We start from the raw sequence: 26562 nt of genomic DNA, 5'->3' as shown, positions 1-26562 counted from the left end.
TTAAATGTATAGTGTTTTATTGGCATTTCGCAAAAACCAAGTCATTGATACCTAATTCGTAGTTGAAATGGTTACCTACGTGCAAGTGACAGGCTACGCCTAGTGTAGGAACCGGTACAACCATGATTGTAATTGCTTTAAATGTACATAATTGTCTTTATTTTTAATAACAGTCAATTTATGTTTCTTCCTAATCCTTGTGGACTTTACTTTATGTTAGATGCACGACTTGCACGTATATGCACTGTAGTTTCTTAGCTAGCATTGCGTGCTCGCGTTGCGTGCCTTCTGCAATTACGTGCACGCTAGCGCCGTCGGCCATTTCTGTTTGCCTTCCTTTTATTCTGCTGTGTGAATGCGTTTGAGGTCCGTATGTAAATGTAAACACTTTATTATGGTCAGTATATAACATGGGACAGCAAATAAACATATAAGGTACCTGCACTAAATAAGGCCCATACCTTACTAGAGTCAGACCAAGAATAGTCTGCAGCAGATTTGATAGCCCTCGCAGTGCAAGTGTTATTTTAAACGACAAACTTCTATGAAATTATGACGTATAAATGACACTTGCACTGCGTGGACTATCAAATCCGCTGCAGACTTTTTATGGACCGACTCTACATGGATGTCAATTATTAACAATTTAGATCCAGTAACGACCCAGAAACGATATCTCTGGAGAAGGAGGATTAGGAGAGCCGACCCCAATCAGAAATGGGACAAGGTCGGAAGAAGAAGAAGAAGAAGTACTAAATAAGGCCCATCGTTATTTTCATATTTTATTGTTTAATATATAGGTAAGTAAATACTTTTGGCCTTATTCAGAAACGCGATATTGGTTTGAATTATAGTCTGTATCTTTCGGTATTTAAATAAAATTAAACAAAATCTACCCTCAAATGGCTCCTTTAGCCAGTTGAGGGTAGATGATAACATTACATGATCAAATAATGTAGGTTAAAGTCAGGGTCCTATTTCACCAACGTGACAGGTCCGACAATTGTCGACATCACTGTTACTGACGTCACAGGCCTCCATAGGCTACGGTAACCGCTTACCATCAGACGGGCGGTGTGGTTGTTTGCCACCAACATGTTAATTAAAAAAAAACTCCACTCTATCGCCAGTTAATAAGTATTTATTTTGCGAAGCTAATGACAATTGTCACAAGAAATACGACAATTGTCACGAAATTCCGACACAGAACTCATTTGCTGTCAAGAATTACTGAAAGTTCTTTGAAATCTTGTGACAATTGTCATCATTGTCATCATAAACATCGCAAGAGAAATACCTGTTTTTTGCCAATATAATAAAGTTTTTTTAAATAATCTCGCTCTATTCGAGCGATAAAGAGGCAGATAACTAAATTTCGATTTTCGCGTTTCTCGGTAGGCCCTTGTTAACAAAATAACAAACTGCCTTGATGCATCAATTTCATATTTTATTGTCTGTGAAAACTTGTCAAAAAACAGTTTAAGGCACAGTATGTATAAGTTACTCTATGGTTAACGATGGGCGCTAGTGCTGCACTCTGGCGGCAGAACATTGCAGTAATACTCCCTATTCATAAAATGTATAAACTTTTTATAGCTAGGTAATGTATTTAAAACCTGACATATTTAATATCCATTTAGAAATCTATACTGTTATTAAGGTGTATTCGGGTAATTCCGAATGTCGAAAACTGTCGGATAATTCCGAAAAGAGACTTTTATTATGATGGAATTTTGGGTGATTTTCATCTGAATTTCGGAGCTATCCGAATTTCGGAATTACCCGAGTAAACCTTACATTATTATGTAAAGTTCAAGGCTTCATACAGTCATACAATAACTCACGACTGACTAGTACATAAAGTGCCCTAGGCGGGGTTCGAACCCACACCTCCGTGCGAGGTAGCCGATATTTTAACTTGTACAGAAAATTGACAAACTGAAATCAACTTCAAACAGTCATCCTTTAAGTTGAAAATAAAAAAAAACAATTTTGGGACTTATGTCGCTTTGCATATTCGGTTTCACATTCGATACAAATGATAAGACGGTCATGAAATTTATTTGAAGTAAATTTCATTCAAATTTGGACTGTATTTCTATGACGGTTTAAGTTGATTTCAGCTTGACAGAATTTGGAATTATTGACTTATTTTTCAAAGAGATAATTCACTACTGCGTTTGACCGCAAGACACATCAGAATGGTGAAAAGACACAACTCAAAAAATTCCGTTTTCTACAAAATGAACTTTATTGTGAGGACTGAAGGTTGAAAATTGATTATAGTTATTTTGATTCATTGTGACATCGATATTCTCCATATTTTAAAACATTATGAATATGTATGATCATAAGTTTGTGGCTTATTAAGTTTTTAAGTGACTCTATTGAATTTAATATGAGTAATATGACTTATTTAAAAATAATTGAAGCTAATGAAACATCGTTGTTAACATTGATGAAATATTATTGGAATTCAAACCGTATGACATAAATAGGGAATATTACGCAAAACTGTGCGTAGGGGGCGCCTCTACCACTATCCATCACAATCTGGGGGTCTACCTCGAACACTTCGTTATCTAACCTCTCTATCACTCTTGCGATAAACGATAAGCGATAAAGAGGCAGATTAACTAAATTTCGCTTTTCGCGTTTCCCGGTAGGCCCTTGTTAACAAACCGCCTTGATGCATCAATGTCTGATTTTATTGTCTGTGAAAACTTGTCAAAAAACAGTTTACTAGTAAGTAGTTAGCTTAGTGCTGCACTCTGGCGGCACTGCAGTAATACCCCTTACCCCTTATTGTCTTTGCGAGTTTGGCTTGGTTTGACAAAGTTATTTTTTCCCTCTATCCAACAAAACCAGCTATTAAAGTAGCAGAACTAGTAATTTTAACACTTTTATGATATTGATATAGTGCTATAAGAATAAAATAAAATTTCCTAAGTAATGATATTATTGTCTGTCTTGTAGGTACCTAATATATACATATAAGACACAATATCTGGCAGACCGAGCTTTGTTCGGAAAACATTTAAAAATCAAAAATGCGCGTTTTCCCAAAGATAAGACCTACCTAGATCGATTTTCGCCGAATACTATGTATGTCCGGCACTATATGCCGTCCGTGGTTACGGGACTTCCCCCTACAAGACTAAAAAATCCTTGCTCGAGATACTTTACTATCTACTTCAAACTATCTTGAGAACCTGGACGCCTAGGGAACCTTTTGACATGGAACCATTACGGACCCCAAAGCCCGGACCTCCACAAAAAGCTTCGGAAGCCGATGCGCCGGCACAGCGATAGATTAATTTGATAAATGCACGTTGTAACCCGCAATTATGAACTTATCCGCAGGAAAATATCTCTTATGGGTTATTTTTGGGGTTCGGCGAGTCGAAACTCAGTCTATAGTGTTAATACCTAGGTACATATACAGTCTGACTGATGTATTCTAAATGAAGAAAGGTTTTCCACATGCAGGGGAAAATATGGAGCTTTGTGGATTGAGATTCACTTTAAATCTTTCTAATTTCCTGGCTTTACGCCCATTCTTGAGACACGCTTGTTTCTCCAGACTTTATGACTATCACAGTTTTGAATGATTCACGGTTAGTTTCCGAGGTTAGTTTCAATAGACTTATATCGACCGGGATATGAACCGTGATTACCTTTTGTGTTGTTTTTGAGCTCCCGATATTTCGACGCAGTTACATGCATCTTGTTCACGGGTGACTGATGATAGCGGGTGGGTGTCAAAGTTGTGTAGACCGCGCGCACGAATGAGGGAGGGTAAATTGAGCGCGATCTACACAACTTTGACACCCAAAGGGGGTTGGGGGGTCCTGCCAGAACAACTCCACTGCATACCAGCATCACATGAGAGGCTGCCTCTTCTTTCTCCATGCACCCTCGGGGTCTCTATTGTTTCTCATAAAGTTTTAAGCCCATAATGTATTGTTTGTCCGTATTTTCGTTAGTCACTCATAATTTGTTTGGATAACCTTATGAAAATCCTGAAAAGTTAACGGATTCAGTTTTAGAGCTAATGATAATATGACAAACAATACATTATGAATTAAAACTTTATGTGAAACAAAGGGAACCCGCACACCTCGGCATAGGTGACTGTAGGTAGCACCTGATATAGAAAGATGTTTGATAAATAGTCCATGATCTGTTATGATACTGATGGTTACTTTGTGAGTTTTTCGTTGATGCCACGCATGGCCTGTTTGGCCTGTCTACATCCAGTTAGCAGGTATAAGCAGAGATTTGTAGTAGTACATAACATTATAGTTTTTATTTCATAGCTTATCTTCGCTGGTTCGGTCAGAGGATGGGATCGGTTGAGACTCTCAACTTGAGTTGAGAGAGGATCACAGGATGGGATAGGTTGAGAGAGGATCAGAGGATGGGATCGGTTGAGAGAGGATCAATGGATGGGATCGGTTGAGAGAGAATCGGGCTGCCAAGAGGGCGTACCTGGGAAGAGCGACTGGTGGGGAGCGGAGGTGGTACCGCTGGGGAGAGAGTGTGGAAGCGGATCTGCGTCAGCTTCAAGCCGATAATTGGCAGGAAACTGCGCAGGATCGGGAAAAGTGCGTGCTCTCATTTCGGAGGTCAAGAGCCTGTGGGTCGCTGAGCGATATTAGTTACCTAAAGTGTCATTCTATGGAACTTGCTAACTCTGTAAACAAAAGTCAATATGGCGGTGTGTTTACACAAGCAAGTTCCATAGAATGACACTTTAGTTAGTTTCATAGCGAAAAATTAAAACAGCTACATATTAGACTACGTAACTTAAGTACCTAATAAAAGTACACGAACGCCACTATGCCACTGTCTACAAAACAGATTCCAAGTATCCAAACATCCTACCCTATCCGAATTATAATGTTCAAATGCTAACTTAGCTAAAATTACCGGAAGGCAAAAGCGGCTGCCTTAATGTGAAGGCTCGATTTCAAGAAACACAATAATAAAACAGCCTAAACGCCATTTAAATGCAATATACATAAGACTTTTAGACTAAGAAAGAAGGGTTTCGTGGAAAAAATAGTGAAAACAAAAAGTATGGACTAAACAGACCGACCGACAAGTTTTTTTTATTAAAAAAATCACGTTCACAAAATCGCCGGCGGCTGGTGTCGGTTTGGGAGTACGGACAGCAAAATGTAGGTAATATTAAATTAAATACCTATTACTTTGGGTGAATTGGCTTTTAGTTTCACTCGTTGCCATGGCAACGTTCTCCTGGACTTGAAAACCCTGATTTTATGGTATTTAAATTTATCAAGCATGCGTTTTTTGGTACAGCATCTACTACCATAGTCATAATATGGTATTGCCAACGTAAAAAAAACCCTAAATAGCTTATGAAAGTCTATTAGAGTTACTTGCACTGTGTGTGCTCATCGTTGCAGACTTTTCTTGGTCTAACTCTAATAGATTTTCATTGCAAAGCTGTTTAGGGTTTTCTTTACATAGGATTTCATACATAAGTATTAAACACTATATTTGCTACAAAAGTTAAATGGCGCAGAGGTTAAAAATAAAAACAACGGTAAAATAGAAACAAAAAAAAAAACATAAATTCGCGCCTCGCGAATATTTATCCTAGTAACAGGGCTAAATATTCCTAATTATGGGAGGTAGAGGGGACCATTGGGCAGTCGGGACGCTCGGACAGCCTCTTGTAAATCAGGACGATTCCCCCTACCTCCCCTACACCTTTTAAAAAGAGAGACCTGTAAAATCTTGAAATCTAAAAATGAAAAGGTACAACTAATTAATTTTCTATCGGTACAATTTAGTACATGGTGTCGGTACCAAGTCTTGGCCAGCTCACGATTATAATAATTTCCAAAATTTGTAATTACACCCTTAGCTACTGTTTTCACATAAATAATAAACTTTAAAGTTTAAAAAAATATAAGCAGCTGACGGTTACGTTAAAAAGTATCTGTTGAAAATCTTGATGTCCCCTTTTTTATAGGTCATATGAAAGTGACAAAAAAGATCGTCCTAGTGTTTGACCGTCTACTGCCAATAGTTGACAGCCCATTCGACAAATCTATGGCTTGAAATTTGATACCAAAACGACTATTATTTTCGCAGTCAAAATCTAGCATCGAGTAGCGGGATTATCAGTAACGATACCTACTGATAATTCCGCTACTCGATGCTAGATTTTGACTGCGAAAATAATAGTCGTTTTGGTATCAAATTTCAAGCCATAGATTTGTCGAATGGGCTTTCAACTACTTGGTACTAGAATCCTCTAGTATCGCGATTCACGAAAGTTGTATTGAACAACAATTTATAACTAACAATATTAAAAGCAGAAGGAATTGAAAATAGAGTTCCGGTTATAATATTAGCTGAAAATTGTTGAGCATTAGACTTTTCGGCCGTTGCACCATCTATTGTTGATAATGATATCATCGATGCTAGATGTCGACTACGAAAATAATAGTCGTTTTGGTACTAAAACTGATGTATGGAGTGAGCACTCTATGTATTTTTTTCTCTATGCCAGCACTAATTTTTACGTTATAAAAAACATTCAATCAGAAGTAAAAATATGTTTGATTTAATAAGAAAACAAAATGATAATATAATGTTACAACAATCTACGATCAAGAATCATTAAGGATTTTTTTTACCTTGGTGGCAAACAAGCAGACGAATCGCTTGATGGTAAGATTACCGTAGCCCATAGACACCCTCATCACCAGAGGGGTTGTAAGTACGTTGTCGGAATTTAAGATGGATTCCTTGAAAGTTCGAATGTCGTATCAGACTGAAAATACCGCAGGTGACATTCCACAGGTGTAGTACATTTCTTTAAGGTAATGCTATGACATAAAAATAATCATTAAAACAAACTATTGAAGCTAACCAAAACAAAAAAATCATTTTAAATAATTTAGTAACAGACTAAACCTAAGATTTTAAATAGCTAAACAATTTTTCAATAAAATCTTACTAATCTTACTATAACTTCTAGAATGGAAATAAATTGATGTTTTTTTTTTAAAACACTCCTCGATCATGTATGAAAATCCAAGTTTCATAATATATTACAAAAAACGAACAAGTAATTATCGAACGTGTTTTTTTCTTAATTGTCGATCAAATTTGAAATCGATAAATAAATCAAACCTTCGAATGAAAAACAGTTCTAAGAACATCCCACACATGGATCAGTCAAAGTTGATTTAAAAAATAACAACAAAAAATAACATTTTATCAATGTATCTGATCTGGACCTAAAAGTAAAAGTACTAAGTGATCCCATTTCGGTATCACTTTCAAAAAATGTCGTATCTCACACTGCTACTCAATGTTGAAAGGCAGTAACTCTGTATGCGTCCAATACATAGATACCACATTTTCCTTTTGATTGACAGAAGAAGATACGAGTTTTTTCCAAAGCAATGCTGATTTTACGTCACTTACGACGTTTTGCTGCTTGTCGCTGGGGGCAGTAAATCAATGCCTTCAATCCTTATACGAATTCCTGAATTTTTATTCGAAAAACGTTGTATCTGACGAAAAATAAGACTGCAACGCATCAATTAAAATTGTGTTAAGGAAAAGAGTGGAGTAGTTTGGAAAATAATTTATTTTAATAGCGTTTCTTTTATTTTTTGCTATTTTTTATATTGTGACCCTTTTTTTCCACTTTTGTGTTATTTCTAGTCAGGATCGCGAGCCCTATTCATCCTTATAGGAGAAAAAAAGTGTCCTAAAATTTCCATACATTTTTCAAACTTTCCTTTTTGTTACCGCCATAAAGAATATGGGGAAATGGTAACACAATAGGAAAAAAACTTTGGGACATTTTTTTAGCCCATTAGGATTCAAAGAGCTCGTGATTCTGAGTAGAAATAGCACAAAAGTGGCAAAAAAGGTCACAATAATTATATAAAAATGGCAAAAAATAAAAGAAACGGTCTTAAAGCTGGCTGTATTTATATTGTTTTAAGAGTTAGACCAAGAAAAGACTGCAACGATTTTGATAGCACATGCCGTGCAAGTGTTAATTTAAACGTCAAAAGTCTATGAAATTATGACGTATAAATAACACTTGCACTGCGTGTGCTATCAAAATCGTTGCAGATTTTTTTTTCTTGATCTAACTCTACCTATAGTCTGGCAAGCCAATTTTACCAGTAAGACGAGACACCAAATTTGAAAAACGTGCATATACCTAGTCACAAAATCTCTAATAAAAATTTTGATTTTCACCTAAATTTCTAAATTAGTATATATTGTGATATTGGTTTGCCATACTATACTCATATTTACCCGGGCTTCAAGTACTTGGGTCATACACATTTTTTTGCAATCTCGTTCGGGTCTTTCCTGTAGACATCACAAATTAAAGGGAACCTAAAACTAATTTTTATTCGACACCTTTACAGGCGGGTTAAATTTTTTCAGTAGGTACTTGAGACTCAAATAAGAAAAACGGGAAACTATGTAACGGAGTCGTTAAATTTGATTGTAGGAGTATTGTCCACAGAAGTGACCTTTTTCTAAAATGTGTTTGATCCGGGGTCCCTTTGTTTCACATAAATTATTAAGTCATAATATATTGTATGTCATATTATCATTAGTTCTAAAACTGAAACCAACTTTTCAGGATTTTCGTAAGGTTATCCTATAGATAGGTTAGATTAGGTTTGTTTTATGGCAATCCTGAAAAGATACGCGTTTCTAAACCAAACATACTAACGAAAATCCGGACAAACAATACATTAATGACTTAAATCTTTTTGGGAAACTATAGAGACCTTTGATCCAACTACCTAGTTTTTATCAACCCAGAGCGACTCCACGCCTTCCACTCATCACGAATTCATCACTGATCAATCAAAATCCGATAGCAATAAATTAGGAGCTCCCACCGTATTATTACACGTAATAACTGCTGCCCACCAATTATCTATTGATCTAGCGATAGATGTTTCGTGTTATGCACTTTTTGATGTACTTTTAGGTACCTACATCAAAGGTTGTAAGGTGGTGGTACTAGAGCTCGACATGCTAATGCCCAGTGTATGACACCCTGCTTTCACCTCTATTGACAATGACTTAAGTTTCAAGATGACATGTACTGGGACCGCGTCGAGCACCAGTACCTACCACCACCATATTATACAATGTCACATAATAAGCAGTAGAGCCTTTATTAAGGACTAGCGACCCACCCCTTCTTCGCACGGGTTAACAAATATACACTTATATCTTCCTCAAGAATAACTCTATTGATAGGTGAAAACGGCATGAAAATCCGTTCAGTAGTTTTTGAGTTTATCGCGAACATACAAACACACAAACAGACAGACGCGCCTCAGTACCACCACCTTAGGTATAACATTAATAGGTTAGATTCCATTCCACGACTCAGCATATAAACGTACTTATTTTAAGTATGTACAGTCGCCATCAGATATATCGGAGCGGCCAAGGTGTTCACAATATCTGAACACGCGCTCTAACGCCCTGACAATAGAGGCGTGTTCCGATATTTGTGAGCACCTTGGCCGCTCCGATATATCTGATGGCGACTGTACCGTATCTACCTACAAGTTTGACATTTCACGATTTAGGTGTTTCAGCACTTTAGGTGTGGCATGCCTTATGTAGAACTTAGAATCGGACTAAGCTCTAACGGCTCGATTCGGGAAATGTATTAGAGATTCACTAGACATGAAATAGTAAAGATATGTGACGTTCCACGGCAAAAGGTACCTTATGACAGCTGGCGCCGCGATTCGGGAAATTAATTAGAGATTCACAAGATATGAAATAGTAAAGTTATGTGACGTTCCACGGCAAAAGGAACCTTATGGCGGCTGGCGCTTACGTCGCATAGTGCCGCAATAATATTGGAGCGATGTTAATAATAGCGTAAGCGCCAACCGCCATAAGGTACCTACCCGTAGTGTTGTGTTCTACTCCTTTTTAGAAAGCGAGGCTTTAAAATAAACCGACTTGTGAGTTTCCGCCTAAAAGTCGCTCCTATACAATTCAAATTAGGCTCTCATTTTAAAAATATATATTATGCTTAAATACATGAAAATTTGACAAGAACTTTTACGTAATATACCTAATATATCTATGTCTGGTGGTCTGGTGGTCGTTGTTATAAATTGATATAGCAAACCTTGGCTATTCGGTGATACGTAGTTATCCGGTGATAGTCAGTTTTAATGTCTTTTAGCCGCGTTACCTGGTAATTATATTACTTGAAACCATATTACACCACATTAGTCACATCCATGGTATCTCTTAAACATTGTGTTAAGCAATAAAATTACCGGGCAACTCAGCTAAAAGACAATAAAACTGACTATCACCGAATAAGTACGTATCACCGAATAGCCAAGGTTTGCCCTACAACAAAATATAAGTTTTATATGTAAATTTATATAAATCTTTGTTAATGGAAGAAACCTATATATTTAATTTTGAAATTCGACGCTCGTAAGCTATAATAGAGTGCTACCAAATATTGATCATACCTACTTATAAATTATAGTCAAGCCACCAAGCTCACTCACGCAAAATACCTCCTCTTTGAAAACCCACTATTGACAAATAAATGAGTTTTTATAGTTTTTCCATGGTCTAATAAAACATGGTCTTCTATTCCCAGAGTGACACAGGCCTACGTCACAATAACATGGCCGCTATATATAGCGCTATCGCATATTATCATATAGCGCTGTCGCATGATGACGTAGGCTTGTGTCAGTTAGGTGACCTAGAAAAGACGGGAATGGAGTACCAGGCGGAGTATATTATTATACCATGAGTTTTTCAGTAGTTTTTATATACCTTGTTCTATTTTAGATATATTTGGGGTTGTTAGTTAAAAAAAAATTACTCATAGATGTATTTAGTTCATTAGTTATTTAATTTTCTTTTTACTGTCTTTTTAAATGAAATATTTTTTTATAAATGATCAATCCATCAATCAATAGAAAAAATCGCCCGTGTTACAATACAATAGTCAAGTTCGTTGAAGAGTCAGTCGCCTTAAAAGTGGCTTAATTAAGTTATAAAGATATTTGTTTTGGAGTGTGTCTAATTGATGTTATTAATAACTTAATAGTTTTCGTTTGTCTGATAGCTGCTGATAATTATAAATAAAACTCATAATTAATCTGGCTACGGATTTTTTTTATCCTGTAGGTCGACCTAAGCATCGGTGAGCGGATAGACAGTACCGTCTTTACCATAACGGCACACGGGGCCCGTGCCCAGTGACCTCATCCTCAGGGGGCCCCGAAGGACAGACAGTATAACAGTATATTTGATTACCCATTATAAATAGAAGATCATAGTAGAAAAATGTTAGTTTCATTCGCTTTCTTTACTTGCCAAAAGGGCCCCAAATTCTTATGTGCCCAAGGGCCCCAGCATAGTTTAAGATGGCCCTGCGGATAGAGTAGAGGTGGATTTAGGGTCACCCCACACTAGCGTCTATTGGCGTCCAGTCAGCGCTGTAGAAAATGGCGTCGCTGCGCAGTTGCGCCAACGGTGCGTCGAGCAGCAGCCGTAGAGTTGACTAGACGGCGACGCTCGGGAGATGCTCTCTCTTACGGCTCGGCCACGACATTGCGCGACTTGCGACGGCGGCAGCGATAACCATAGGTTGGAGCGAGACACAGCGATCGGACCTTTCGTTCCCACCTATGGTTGTTGTCGCCATCGCCAGTCGCGTAATGCCGTGGCCGAGCTGTTATAGGGCCACCCCACACTAGCTTCTTCCGAGCGTCGGCGTCTAGTGTATGTGCAGTGTGTGTGTATTCATTAACGCATTCACTGCCACCCTCTTTTCCTGGACATTCACCAGGTGCCGCACTTTGCTGTCACTATACATTATGAACGCGTCTGTGCGTGAAAGGCACAGGGTGAAAGTCACGGTGACGCATATGTGCGTCGGTGGCAGTGAATGCGTTAATAGTATTTCTCGATAAAAATTCTTAAAACAGCGACACTCAAAAGAAGAGTTCTGTCGCAATGTGCTCGAGCTCGGTGTATCATTAAATTATAGTTAACGTTTCCCGAAACCAATGCGCGTGCGTGAGGAGGCTTAGGTTGTGTGTGGCCACTGTTGCCGACACATTATAGAGACGGACTAAGCTAGTTACCTTAGAGGCATGGCATTTGCAAAAACTGTTAGTTTAGTGGCACGGCATTTGCAAAGACAGTTTAGTGGCATGGCATTAGCAAAGACAGTTAGCTTAGTGGCATGGCATTTGCAGACAGTTAGCTTAGTGGTATTGGCATTTGCAGACAGTTAGCTTAGTGGCACAGCATTAGCAAAGACAGAGCTTAGTGGCATGGCATTTGCAGACAGTTAGCTTAGTGGCACGGCATTAGCAAAGACAGTTAGCTTAGTGGCATGGCATTTGCAAAGACAGTTAGCTTAGTGGCATGGCATTTGCAAAGACAGTTAGCTTAGTGGCACGGCATTTGCAAAGACAGTTAGCTTAGTGGCACGGCATTTGCAAAGACAAAGTGTGGAAATGCCTTCATTAATGTTTAATTATAGTTAGCGTTTCCCGAAACCAGTGCGCATGCGTGAGGAGGCTTAGGTTGAATGGCCACTGTTGTCGACACATCATATTAAAGGAGACCGTCAATTTTGGGCCAAGGGGAAAACCATCGTATATCTTAAAGACTATTACGTAAAATATTATGGAAAAAGACGTACCTAATATAGTCTGTCAAGCTGGATATGTCAGTAGCAATGTAAAGCAAACTAAAGTACCTATGGTATCCCTAGGATATGAACAAAAAGCAGCAATGCACATCGAACAACGATGAAATGTAAACAAAACAGTTCCACAGATAAGATATAAATAACACGCGATTTTCGAACAATTCAAAGGTAGTGTTGCTAACCCGCGATTTTTCAAGTTTGCCGCCTTTTTCTACTGACAAGATTTGCTTGACCAAGTATAGTATCGAATGTATATACATACATGAAATAAATGATTTTAAATTAAATAAACTTGCACGGCATTACTGAGAGTCCAATATAACAATATTTTGAGGATGCTGTTGCGGCTGCCGAAGCACTGTAGTGCGTCCAGCATGTTTGCAGAAGTGCGAACGGACGACTTTTTCGCAATCAGACGCAAGCGTGTGGGATCACTACTCAGGCGAGTGCGTGGCAGCAGCAACGGCCTCCTCAAAGTATTGTCGGAGAGCCTTGACTGCCCTATAACTAAATACTGGGTCGAAGTGGCCATCAGCAGGGCCAAATAGGATGAGGCCGCGACCAATCGCGGGCCAATTTGTCGTGTTGTATATTTTTTGTATATTTTCTGTACCGACTAACTTAGTTATTAAGTCAAAATTGTTACTAACATCTTATGGATCATTGATCTGCAATAAATGATTTTTATTTATTACAATATTTGACAATGTCAACATGCGCGCTGTACAGTTGAGTCGCTCGCGGAAAAATTCCCGTGGCGTATTTTTGAGCTCTAGTCAGACTTCTATAGCCATTCTATTTCGTTGGATCTTTGAGGTAGACTTTCGAGCAAAGCGGCTTCGGCGTCACTAATGCAGCGATAGCGATACTGACGCGGCGACAGAGCTATTAGTATTATGTTGTATGAAAATGTATGAACTTGCTTCCGAGCGCAGCGCCACTGTCGCGCCGCGTCATCAGTATGCTCGGTGATAGCGGCCGATGCGATGTTTCCACAAGCACGACACTCGCTATTATCGCAAGTAGTTTCAATGGTTTCAAGCATTTGTGTCGACACAAGTGGAGAGCCGCTAGCCCGCGGCGTCCATAATTAGGGTCTGTTTCGGGAAACGGCCGCCATTAACCGGCTACCGGTAGATATTCGTGTGTTAGCTCAGATATCGCTGAGAGCATGAATAAATAGGTACCAACACGATATCATATGATTCATCTAAGAATATTATTATCTCAGTGATTTTAAACTTCTAAAGTAAAAATGGATTTGATGATCCCTGGGCGTAGCCAACGTGCCAATCGTTGACGCTCCGTAGCGTATCGTAGTAATCCCTCTCTATCACTCTTCCATACTAGTGCGACAGTGACAGTTGAATTTCATTCGCTATGGATCTTTAACGATTGCACGTTGACTACGAACCTTGAAGGCATTAAACAAATTACAATGAAATATGAAAATGGCTTTATCTGCCTGATAAAATAACTGTCACTTTTTAACACCACGGGATAGAAAGTGACGGACATTGTTTTACCACGCTGTCACGTAGACATTGTGCGACCTTCATATCCTCACTGGCCCCTAGACAACATGCCAATCGCTAACGCTCCGTAGCAATCGAAACGCAACTGTCACTGTCGCACTAATACGGAAGAGTGATAGAGAGACACAAAGCGTTTCGTTGTCGTAGCGATACCGATACCGATTGTCACTTTGGCTAAGCCGGTTGTGGTATATATTTTGGCTACAAGACTAAAAATAAAAATATACGTTACAATGATGCGTTTTTGGATCATGTGACTACACGTGGTATTGAACACTAACATATCAGTATCATATCGGAAACAGATCTAAAAACTAAAACTCGAATTGGGATATTATTCCCTATAAGAAGTATACTTAAAGCTGATTCACCCAAGTACGTACACAAATTAAATACGACCATCATATTAGTACGGAATACCACTCCGAATGTTTACATCGTGTACAATAGGAGGGGATGTGTCAATACTGTCAACTGTCATGGCGTCGCACCTAGTGGGCGGGTATGCAAATACGGACGTATGTTATGTTTAATTTATATCACGAATTCTGTACCTACCCATGAACATACCTACTACCTACTATTGTGATTCGTTGACGTATTGTTACTATAGTTTGATATTCGGTAGGTAAGTCTCGGTTTTTGCCGTCCTTTTTTACGTAGTTGTTTATTTAATACATTAAAAAGTCATAAAAGCAGTAAGTAGTAGATTTAATACGTAGTTATACGCTAAAATGTAAAAATAGGAAAAATATTAATTTATTACTAAAATAAGTGACACAGCATTACAGTAAAAACCAAGGCACTGTGAAACTACAAAATAAGAATACAAGAAAACAACAAAAAAAACTACAAATGAAACAAAAGACAAATTAAACATTAGATTTGGGTGACGACATAACAGAGTGGCACCGTTTCCGTTGCGTCGTCTGACTTGCGGTCCGATTCGAACTTTAAGATACGTCGAATATTACGTCTAGATACGATATGGATTAGATATGTCAGTGTCAAAACTGACGTTTCTTCAAACAAAAACGCCACTTTTGACACTGACATATCTAATCCATATTGTATCCAGACGTAATATTTGACGTATCTTAAAGTTCGAATCGGGCCGTCGGTGTAGGATTCGGCAGGTTGCCCGGGAACCCCACAGTCCCCACACCCTTCGGCCAGAAGTCCGCGCTTGCGATGGTGTCCTGCAGCGGCAATATGCATGTATGGAAGTTATTTATCTTCAATAATTACTATCTGACTGCTACCGTAGACCGGGGTGACTTTGGAAAATTTGGGGTTACTTTGATAGATTTAAAACGGTCATAGAATTACCATTATTCATTATTTACTAAAAATGTTCCTGTAACTAGTTAGATTACTATATATTCATATTCACCTACTGTAAAAAATCTCGCATAAATATATATTATGGCTTAAAAACAAGAATTTTAAAGTCGCCCCTGCATTTGAAAGTCACCCCGTTCTACCGTACCTACTAAGATACAGTCGAAAGTTTTAATTTATGACCCATTTTGTACCTTGTCCCAGTGACAATAGTATGAGGTCTCTAGCGACATTCATATTGATTGTCAATGTGACAAGGCACGAAATGGGTCATAATTTAATACTTTCGACCATACCTATAGCCTGTATCTTTAGGTATTTAAATAAAAGTAAACAATCAATTTGTACATTTTCGGGTAGTTATAACATTTATTGGTTAACCAACCAAATACAAAAGCGCCTGGATCAGTCACTGAACGACCTGACTTTAACCTACATTATTTGATTATGTAATGTTTTCATCTACCCTCAACTGGCTTAAGGAGCCATTCGAGGGTAGATTTTGTTTACTTTTATTTAAATACGTAAAGATACAGAGTAGTATATGTCCTATGCCTGTTATGACCTAATATCACTTATCCTTCACCATAGTCTAATAAAACATGGTCTTCTATTCCCAGAGTGACACAGGCCTACGTCACAATAACATGGCCGCTATATATAGCGCTATCGCGTATTATCATATAGCGCTGTCGCATGATGACGTAGGCTTGTGTCAGTTAGGTGACCTAGAAAAGACGGGAGTGGAGTACCAGGCGGAGTATATTATTATACCATGATCCTTCACATACTACAAGCTTAGGTATAAACCTAAATATATACCAAAACATTAACAGAATATGAATGTTGAAAGTTATAATTTGATAAAAGATAACAGCTAAGTAAATAAATTATTTAATATCATTTCGGTTCCATTAGCTAAGTGCCTCATACAAAAGTCATGCATTACTATATTAAAGTATAAATGAATGTGTCTTTCTAGAGGTGTTTGAACTTCAACCGACTGGTGAAGAAGGGTGGGTTTATGTTTTTATGTAAGGTAAGGTATAAATATGTAGGTAGGTACCACTACACTTAATTTATAAATTTTATAATATAAAGGAAGAGCGGTGCCTCTTATAGTTGAATCATCGAGAGCGTGGAATTGCATATGTAGTAGTAGTATTGTGTGTTTACAGGCATTCTATATTTGAATTTTCTATTTTCTTGTACTATCAGCATACAACCACTACAAATGCAATTCCATCTTCTCGATAATTCAACTATAATACAAGTATGACACTTAACCCGTGGAGCGCCCTAAACAGACACGTGTGCTGGTAACTAGTATAGGAGTTCCATACTACGGTAATTCTGGGGCGCTCCAGGGGTTAAAAATAATAATGCGTACTTTAAAAGTTATGAGGGAACAGATGAACATACCTACATACCCACATACATACCGGTCAAAATTAAAACCCTCCGTTTGCGTTGCCGTAGTCGGGTAAAAAGAGGTACCAACTTTGTACAATGTAAACGAATGCTTAAACTGAATAAACAATTTTTTTTTTTACATTAGGTACAACTTAATACAGGTAGGTTTTAATATTTACACTTCTCATTTTAAAATAACTGTTATACATATCATCATATATCATTAAAGTTAAAAACTATAAAAAACTTCAAAGAAATATAAAAAATACCTACAAATTATCATCTCGTGTCGAACCCGCCTGTCATGCGATCATTATCATTTTCTCAGAACATGTCATGCACGCGGTTATTTCCGCAGACACCCGGATGTCAAGTGGCTATATGTATAATTCTATGTATTAAATAACACGTCAAATATACGACTTTTATTTGAGACATCACTATAGTCTGTATCTTTAGGTATTTAAATAAAAGTAAACAAACAATTTGTACTTTTTCGGGTAGCATTTATTGGTTAACCAACCAAATACAAGACCGCCTGGATCTGTCACTGAACGATGTGACGTTTAGCGTCACATGTAGGTAGAGATAGATAGGTTAGAAATGAAAGTTTAATTTAGAAAAGGTATTTAATATTAATTAAAATTAATAACAAGTTAGTTAGGGTCGTGAGTCCGTAAAACTGAGCTGACACAGAGATAGAAATATAGAAACAAGTCCTTAAAAGGAGGCACTTTCCTGAGGCTCTACATCGCGGGCGTCGCAGTTGTAGATGGCGCCGCTGTACAGCGCAGGAGTCCCAGTTGGTCCAGAGTAGACTAGGATGGCTTCCCGCTGTGGTTCAGGATCCTCAGCTCGGAACGGAAACCTTCCGGGATACAGAGCTTGCGCATAGCGCAACCCGGGGTAGTGCAGGATAGAGGGTTTTCAGGCAGGGTGCAGGCAATTTCAACCCCAAACTTGATCCCTAGTATTATTGGTCATATTAGAATATGTACACAACAGTGACTGCTACATCCGGCCCACAAGGAAAGAAATATCAGGAAAGTTAACCTTTCAGCATTATTTTAGTGTTCACGGATGAAGCAGTCAGAAAAGAACAGATTAGTTAACAGCATGGACCTAGAATACTACGGACGTAGTTTTGCTAAGACAAAAACTGTGATTCCATCATCCACCAATTTCCTAGTATTTACGCGTGACACACACACATTGACAGTTATCTCAATGCCCTCATCCACCAATTTGCCGTCAGACGGATCGAAACGTCAGTGAAGTAAATTTGTCCAAGAAAAATGTAAAATATGCCGGCATGCGTAGTTAAATCCTGCAAGAATTGTACCGATCGAAAGAAAAAAATTGACGGAATAACTTTTCATAGCTAATTTTATCAATTCTCACGGTATAGTACATAAAATCTCCATATTTCATTGTTAATAAATGCGAAACAAGAGTGTGACCAGTAAGTTGAATAGGGTAATTTCCCGAAAGTAGGGTAATTGATGCCCTTCTTATTAAATCATTATGTATATAAGAGATCATTTAGGATATTTAGGTAAATAGCTAAATTATTGATTTTGCATTTCAAACTAGGTCGGTATGGTAATTTCCCGATAATAAGGAGATTAAAGACATTTACATGAATAATGTTTGATAGTTAACGTTTATTTGTTATGTAAGGTAAACATACTCATGGTGCTCGACGCGGTCCCAGTCCAGTACATGTCATCTTGAAACTGAAGTCATTGTCAATAGAGGTGACAGCAAGGTGTCATCTATTGGGCATTAACATGTCGAGCACTAGTACATTTACCTTATATTTATTTTTTGTTTTAACCAGATATGTTACAAGTTAAATATCATTAGGTATTGAAAATAATATTTGCACAAAGTAATTGTGCAACAATGCGCATTTTCAAGACCTATAAAATCAGTTAGGTACACACTTTTTTATTGTCTAACGTAAAACTGTCCTATTTTAATATTTGAAAAAAAAGGACGATATTGAAAATAATTGTTTCACCATTAGGGGAGAATTTGTGTAACATGGTATCACTCGTCTACACGCACACTTTCAAACCGTCCGCCATTGCAGTGTCACAGTTTGTCTTAAGTGGCATTCCCTCTGTCAAATATATAACTCTATGGTTAACAGCATAAAAGAATACAACGTAAAATTATTCCCATTGGAAACTTAAATTAAATATTCGCAACACTTACCCGATCCGGGGAAATGTACACAGCGTAATACTAATAGGGCACGATCTAAATAATATCAAGTTAGATAAATTATATTAATCTAGAGATTTTTAGTATCTTCTTTGCATAAAATTGTCGACGATGTCATTAATTTTCTTCAAGTGACAGAATTCTGAAAACTATTTGAAAATGTTTTCTAAATGTTTACAATCCGCCAGCACAAAACGCTTAGCGCAAACGAGGTTTAATCGCAAACCATTACAACGACCTGGCCCCAATTTCACATCGGTGACAGGTGCAGCGAATTGTAAAATCACTGTTGCTGACGTCACAGGCATCCATGGGCTACGATTACCACTTACCATCGGGCGGGCCGTACTTCTGTTTGCAACCATCATTGTATTATTTAAAAAAACTTTATTATATCGGATAAAAACAGATATTTCTCCTGCGAAGTTTCTGACAATTAAGATTAGAATAAATTTAAAAGTGGAAAAATTACTGTCTTGGGTGAGACTTGAACTCACGGCCTCTGGATTGATACTCCAGCGCTCTGCCATCTGAGCCACCAAGACCTCATCCATAGCCAGCAAACCTTTCCACCATATTATAGGTCAAGGGGACCATAGCGACATCTACCGCAAGAGTGTTACACTTCTTAAACGGCTACCGGAGTTCCAAGTCATATTGGAAATTCACCAGTTACGATGTGCTACCCATACTAATTTTAATTTTTAACAAGCAGAAACGTCTGCGAACGATGCTATTAAGATTAGAATAAATTTAAAAGTGGAAAAATTACTGTCTTGGGTGAGACTTGAACTCACGGCCTCTGGATTGATACTCCAGCGCTCTGCCATCTGAGCCACCAAGACCTCATCCATAGCCAGCAAACCTTTCCACCATATTATAGGTCAAGGGGACCATAGCGACATCTACCGCAAGAGTGTTACACTTCTTAAACGGCTACCGGAGTTCCAAGTCATATTGGAAATTCACCAGTTACGATGTGCTACCCATACTAATTTTAATTTTTAACAAGCAGAAACGTCTGCGAACGATGCTATTAAGATTAGAATAAATTTAAAAGTGGAAAAATTACTGTCTTGGGTGAGACTTGAACTCACGGCCTCTGGATTGATACTCCAGCGCTCTGCCATCTGCAGTGTAACACTCTTGCGGTAGATGTCGCTATGGTCCCCTTGACCTATAATATGGTGGAAAGGTTTGCTGGCTATGGATGAGGTCTTGGTGGCTCAGATGGCAGAGCGCTGGAGTATCAATCCAGAGGCCGTGAGTTCAAGTCTCACCCAAGACAGTAATTTTTCCACTTTTAAATTTATTCTAATCTTAATAGCATCGTTCGCAGACGTTTCTGCTTGTTAAAAATTAAAATTTCTGACAATTGTCAAAGATTTAGAAGAATTGTAGGTAATTCTTGACAGGTAATGAGTTATATGTCGGAATTTCGTGACAATTGTAGTGTTTCTTGTGACAATTGTCATAAACTTAGCAAGAGAAATATCTGTTTTTTTCCGATATCATAAAGTTTTTTTTAATAATACAATGATGGTGGCAAACAGGAATATGGCCCGCCCGATGGTAAGCGGTAACCGTAGCCCATGGATGCCTGTGACGTCAGCAACAGTGATTTTACAATTCGTCGCACCTGTCACGTTGGTGAAACAGGGGCCTGACTTTAACCTACATTATTTGATCATGTAATGGTTTCATCTACCCTCAACTGACTTAAGAAGCCATTTGAGGGTAGATTTTGTTTACTTTTATTTAAATACCTAAAGATACAGAGTATAAGATTAATCAAGTTAAAACGATTAAATTTAATAATTTGGTCAACACATTTTTAGTATGAGTACCTACCTACTATACTAGATTTTATTTGTATCGATCGATGTATTGTTTAAAAAACTCCACACACCAGAAACCATACATTAAAAAAAATACCACTGTCCTAAATACAAACTAAAACTCTAAAAATGGCCCCTGGGGGAAGGTTCTGTATATAGTATATAATGTATAAATCTATTTAATTAAACACATATTTTTCACTGGCTCTTTATTATATAAGAAAACGTGCTATTAGTACAATTTTCAAGTCTTAACTTAATAAGAAACGAAGAATGACTTAGTAAGAAAACATAATAAAATAAACGGACTTAAAAGCCAAATTTTCATACTAGATAGATTTATAACTATGTAGTTAGGACTTTTCTTAATTAAATACTAAAGTAACCTAGTATACTAAGGGCTTTTATAGAAAAGTATAAAACAATAAACACAAACCCAAATCATAAAGACCTTAAACATCCCAACAACTTAAAAAATATCCCGCAAAAACTGCTTACTCAAAAAAAAACTTCCGCTACTCCTCAGCAGATGGCGCTGCCAACACCGGACCGATTTGTGAGTGATTCCAATTACATGCGGCATTTAAAATTAAATCAACAAATGCTTGTTAAGTCGTTTTTATGACGCTAAGAATGCCATTAAGAGAAATTAAGACGTCAAAATGCAATTATGAGTTAAATGGTTTAGGTACAATGCGTTTGATGTTATTAGATCGAATCTAGGTTTATATAGTGGCCAATTCCAACGTACACTGACACCAGAAGCACTACCACCAGTTTTAACATTGACATATTCACTCACGTTTAAGTAACTTACTTTCTATGCATCTCGCTCGTACTCGCATATTAGTGCAAGCGAGATGTATAGAAAGTAATTTACGTAAACGCGAGTTAATCTGTCAATGTCAAAACTGGTGGTAGCCGTACAGAATGATATTTGAATCATGTCACGCCCGTAATACATGTACGGGTAAGTACGAGCAAAATAAAATAAATAAATAAATATTAGGACAATTTTACACAGATCGACCTAGTCCCACAGTAAGCTCAATAAGGCTTATGTTGTGGGTACTAGACGACGATATATATAATATACACATATATATAAATACTTGTACTTATACATAGAAAACATCAATAACTCAGAAACAAATATTTCTGATAAACACACAAATAAAAACCCTTACCAGGATTCGAACCCGGGACCGCCTGCTTCGTAGGCATACTACCAACTAGGCTAGGAGGCCGTCGAGAAAACTAGGTTATAAAACCAGCGAAGTTTTATTTTAAAATACGCCTTCCATTCCATATGACGTCAAATCTAAATTTTTTTGCTATAACAAATATAATACAAGCAAATTAGTTGTGAAGAACCTCGTTACGGCGAGGCGAAGGGATGTAACTGAGAAAATGATATTTTTGAGTGAAGCACTTCGTTAGGGATCTAAAGAGGGTTGGGTGTCGGCGACAGCGATATTAAGGAAGAAAATGTTTTAACTATACAACTCCCGTGAGACTCTCATTATCTTCCTCGCGTTGTCCCGGCATTTTGCTACGGCTCATGGGAGCCTGGGATCCGCTTGGCAACTAATCCCAAGCATTGGCGTAGGCACTAGTTTTTACGAAAGCGACTGCCATCTGACCTTCCAACCCAGAGGGTAGGTCTTAATGGGATTAGGCCGGTTTCCTCAAGAAGTCACGATGTTTTCCTTCTAGGCCGGTTTCCTCACGTTGTTTTCCTTCACCGAAACAACACTCTACCATACACAACATCAACAACAACACTAACATATAACAACACTCTAACATATTAAAATTATTTTAAACGGGTCACTCACGTATTAATAAGTCGAATAGCTCGACATGTTTCGATCCAATTTGCGAGGATCTTCTTCACGGAGCAACGACTCGCCTTCACTGGCTTCAAGAAAATGTTTTTACTTTATTTTAACGACTTACAAAATATGTATTAAAATTAACTTATTTTAAAATATTTAGGTATAGTCTGTTTTTACATGGCTGTTCTTAGTGTTCTTCTTACAAACTGCAAGAAAAGAAGATTAGTTTTAAATCAAACTCCTCTAGCTAGAGCATTGACAATGTATGGAAACATTATATGTAAGCGCATAAGGATGACTCACGCTATACCGGGCCGAGGTCATAGAAAATGACATGACGGGCGCCTCGGCCCGGGCACGGCCCGGTCTAGCGTGAGTCATCCTATAGACGGATTTGTTTATTTTGAGATAGACCAAAGGCGCATAATTATATAATAAAAATATCAGCCCACTGCTGGGCACAGGGCACAGGCCTACTCTCATGCGTGACTTGCTTGAGAGGGCTTGGTCTATTAGTCCCCACGCTGGCCCAATGCAGGCTGGGGACTACACATACACGTTTGAATTTCAGAACAGGTGTATGCGGGTTACCTTAGGATGTTTTCAGGATGCAGGATGTAATCGCAAAACGCTGAAACGACCGTACACGCGCTTAAAAACGCTAGTCTGCAACCGCCCTTAAGATGAAGAGAAAAGACGCAGGTTTTCTCGAACGTTTTTGATCTGAACGGAAAACTCCATACACCAAAATTCAGTCACAAAAAGAAGGAAGGAACAACTTTAAAAAAACTCGTTTAGAAAACTCTATAAGTACATACAAATTTTCACAAAATTCCGTCTTACCTCCGACTTGCTTTGCCTCCGTGACGTCAGTCGCTCTTTCCCCTTTGACCGGTGGCTACAAATCATGGTAGGTTGTTGTTGTTGAATATGTAATATAAAAAAAAAGCTTACAAGTTCAAAAACCGGACAAGTGTCGCTCACCGAGGTTTTTACCACCATACTTTTTAGGGTTCCGTACCCAAAGGGTAAAACGGGACCCTATTACTAAGACTTCGCTGTCCGTCCGTCCGTCCGTCTGTCCGTCCGTCCGTCCGTCCGTCCGTCTGTCCGTCCGTCCGTCCGTCCGTCCGTCTGTCCGTCCGTCCGTCTGTCTGTCACCAGGCTGTATCTCACGAACCGTGATAGCTAGACAGTTGACATTTTCACAGATGATGTATTTCTGTTGCCGCTATAACAACAAATACTAAAAACAGAATAAAATAAAGATTTAAATGGGGCTCCCATACAACAAACGTGATTTTTGACCAAAGTTAAGCAACGTCGGGAGTGGTCAGTACTTGGATGGGTGACCGTTTTTTTTTTCCTTTTTTTTCGTTTTGTTTTGCATTATGGTACGGAACCCTTCGTGCGCGAGTCCGACTCGCACTTGCCCGGTTTTTTATTATTTGTTATTATCAGAGATCGGACAAATTTGCGTCATTGCTCGCAATAATGTAGACATGACTCCAAAATTGATTAAATAATTAATCATTCAATTAATTTCTTACCTGAGGTTTAATTTTGATTCCTAATCAATAAATAACACAAAGATTTCTTATAATGTAATTTTATTAAAGAAAATAATCAGCATGTTTTTAAAATTTTCTGTAGGTACTCATTTTTTATATCAAAAATATATTTAAATTATTTAAGTGCTATTTATTGACTATAGGGAACAAAATTAAATCTCAGGTAAAAAAAAAATTAAATGATTAATTATTTAATCAAATTTGGAGCCATGTCCACATTCTTGCGAGCAATGACGCCAATCTGTCCGATCTCTGGTTATTATAGCGGCAACAGAATTACATGATCTGTGAAAATTTCAACTGTCACTTTATCACGGTTTATGACATACAGCCTGGTGACAGACATACAGACGGACAATGAAGTCTTAGTAATACGAGTAGGGTCCTGGTTTTACCCTTTGGATGCGGTACCTTAAAAATGGATTTAAAATACTCCATACAAATTTTCCCAAAATTCCGTCTTACGTGCCTTCGCCCCCGTGACGTCACACGCTTGACTTCGCCCTTTGACCGGTGATTACAGACCCATAGAATGTTGTTGTTATTCTGTGTATATGTTTTGTGGTATAAAAATACGCTCACAAGCTCAAAAAAGGATTTAGAAAACTCCGTACAAATTTTCCCAAAATTCCGTCTTACGTGCCTACGTCCGTGACGTCACACGCTTGACTTCCCTTTTTGACCGGTGATTACAGACCATTGTACGGACCAATCAAGGAAGAGTTGGGGGTTGGGGGAGAATTTATAATGTTTGTCATGCGTAGGGTATGTCAAAGTTATGTACCTACTTGTTTTAGAGATAAAACTTCCATTCTAAATAAAATGAAATATATGAAAATTTTACACAGATCAACCTAGTCCCACAGTGAGCTCAATAAGGCTTGTGTTGTGGGTACTAGACGACGATATATATAATATACACATATATACAAATACTAATATACATAGAAAACATCCATAACCCAATAACAAATATTTGTGATGAACACACAAATAAATGCCCTTACCAGGATTCGAACCCGGGACCTCCTGCTTCGTAGGCAGGGTCACTACCGACTAGGCTAGGAGGCCGCACAACAACAACATACATCTTATAAATATCAGTTTATGGGGGTTTTCAGTAAAAATGGTACCATTTACTTTTTTCGAAAAACCAACAACTTTTGGATTATTTAGACTCTCAATCACGAGTACTATTGAATGAGACAAAGAAAAAAAGTGTCGCCAGTTATTCATACAACTTTGAGTGTCAGTTTTGTGACGGTCCATACAAAATGTATGTGAAAATGCGTCACTAAACTCTCGATTTTTTGGGACATTTTTTAGGGTTCCGTACCCAAAGGGTAAAACGGGACCCTATTACTAAGACTCCGCTGGCCGTCCGTCCGTCCGTCTGTCACCAGGCTGTATCTCACGAACCGTGATAGCTAGACAGTTCAAATTTTCACAGATGATGTATTTCTGTTGCCGCTATAACAACAAATACTAAACACAGAATAAAATAAACATTTAAGTGGGGCTCCCATACAACAAACGTGGTTTTTTGACCGAAGTTAAGCAACGTCGGGCGGGGTCAGTACTTGGATGGGTAACCGTTTTTATAGATAATGGTACGGAACCCTTCATGTGCGAGTCCGACTCGCACTTGGCCGGTTTTTTTCTTTTTAAGTCGACAGTCCTCGTGAGTCTGAATAAAAATAACCCAAAAGTTGATGGATATTCGGAAAAAAGTTAATGGTAGACTTTTAAGTGAAAATGCCCTTAGGTATATGACTATGTGATGCCTAATTGCGTAACTTCGTCCTCGCGTTATCCCGACCTTTTGCCACGGCTCATGGGAGCCTGGGCTCCGCTTGACAACGAATCCCAAGAATTGACGTGGGCGCTAGTTTTTACGAAAGCGACTGCCATCTGACCTTCCAACCCGGAGGGGAAACTAGGCCTTATTGGGATTAGTGATAGGTAAAACCTAATTATGTAACTACCTACAGTTACATACACTGCTTTATCTACACACATCTATACACGGACCACGCTAAGTTT

The 26562-nt window shown here is 38.2% G+C and overlaps 3 non-coding genes across 3 annotated transcripts; 1 reads left to right on the top strand and 2 right to left on the bottom strand.

Moving 5' to 3' along the window:
• Window positions 1–19744: 19744 nt before the first annotated feature.
• Trnad-auc (transfer RNA aspartic acid (anticodon AUC)) lies at window positions 19745–19817 on the bottom strand. Its single transcript has one exon. It is a non-coding gene; the product is annotated as a tRNA-Asp (tRNA).
• Window positions 19818–20044: 227 nt separating this feature from the next.
• On the bottom strand, window positions 20045–20117 carry Trnad-auc (transfer RNA aspartic acid (anticodon AUC)). Its single transcript has one exon. It is a non-coding gene; the product is annotated as a tRNA-Asp (tRNA).
• Window positions 20118–20487: 370 nt separating this feature from the next.
• On the top strand, window positions 20488–20560 carry Trnad-auc (transfer RNA aspartic acid (anticodon AUC)). The gene has a single exon. It is a non-coding gene; the product is annotated as a tRNA-Asp (tRNA).
• The last annotated feature ends 6002 nt before the right edge of the window (window positions 20561–26562 follow it).

This window comes from Cydia splendana, chromosome 25 (genome assembly GCF_910591565.1).
Source record: "Cydia splendana chromosome 25, ilCydSple1.2, whole genome shotgun sequence".
NCBI classification, from domain to species: Eukaryota; Metazoa; Arthropoda; class Insecta; order Lepidoptera; family Tortricidae; genus Cydia; species Cydia splendana.
The sequence above is the reverse complement of the archived record's forward strand: the minus strand, read 5'-3'. Positions and strand labels throughout refer to the sequence as shown.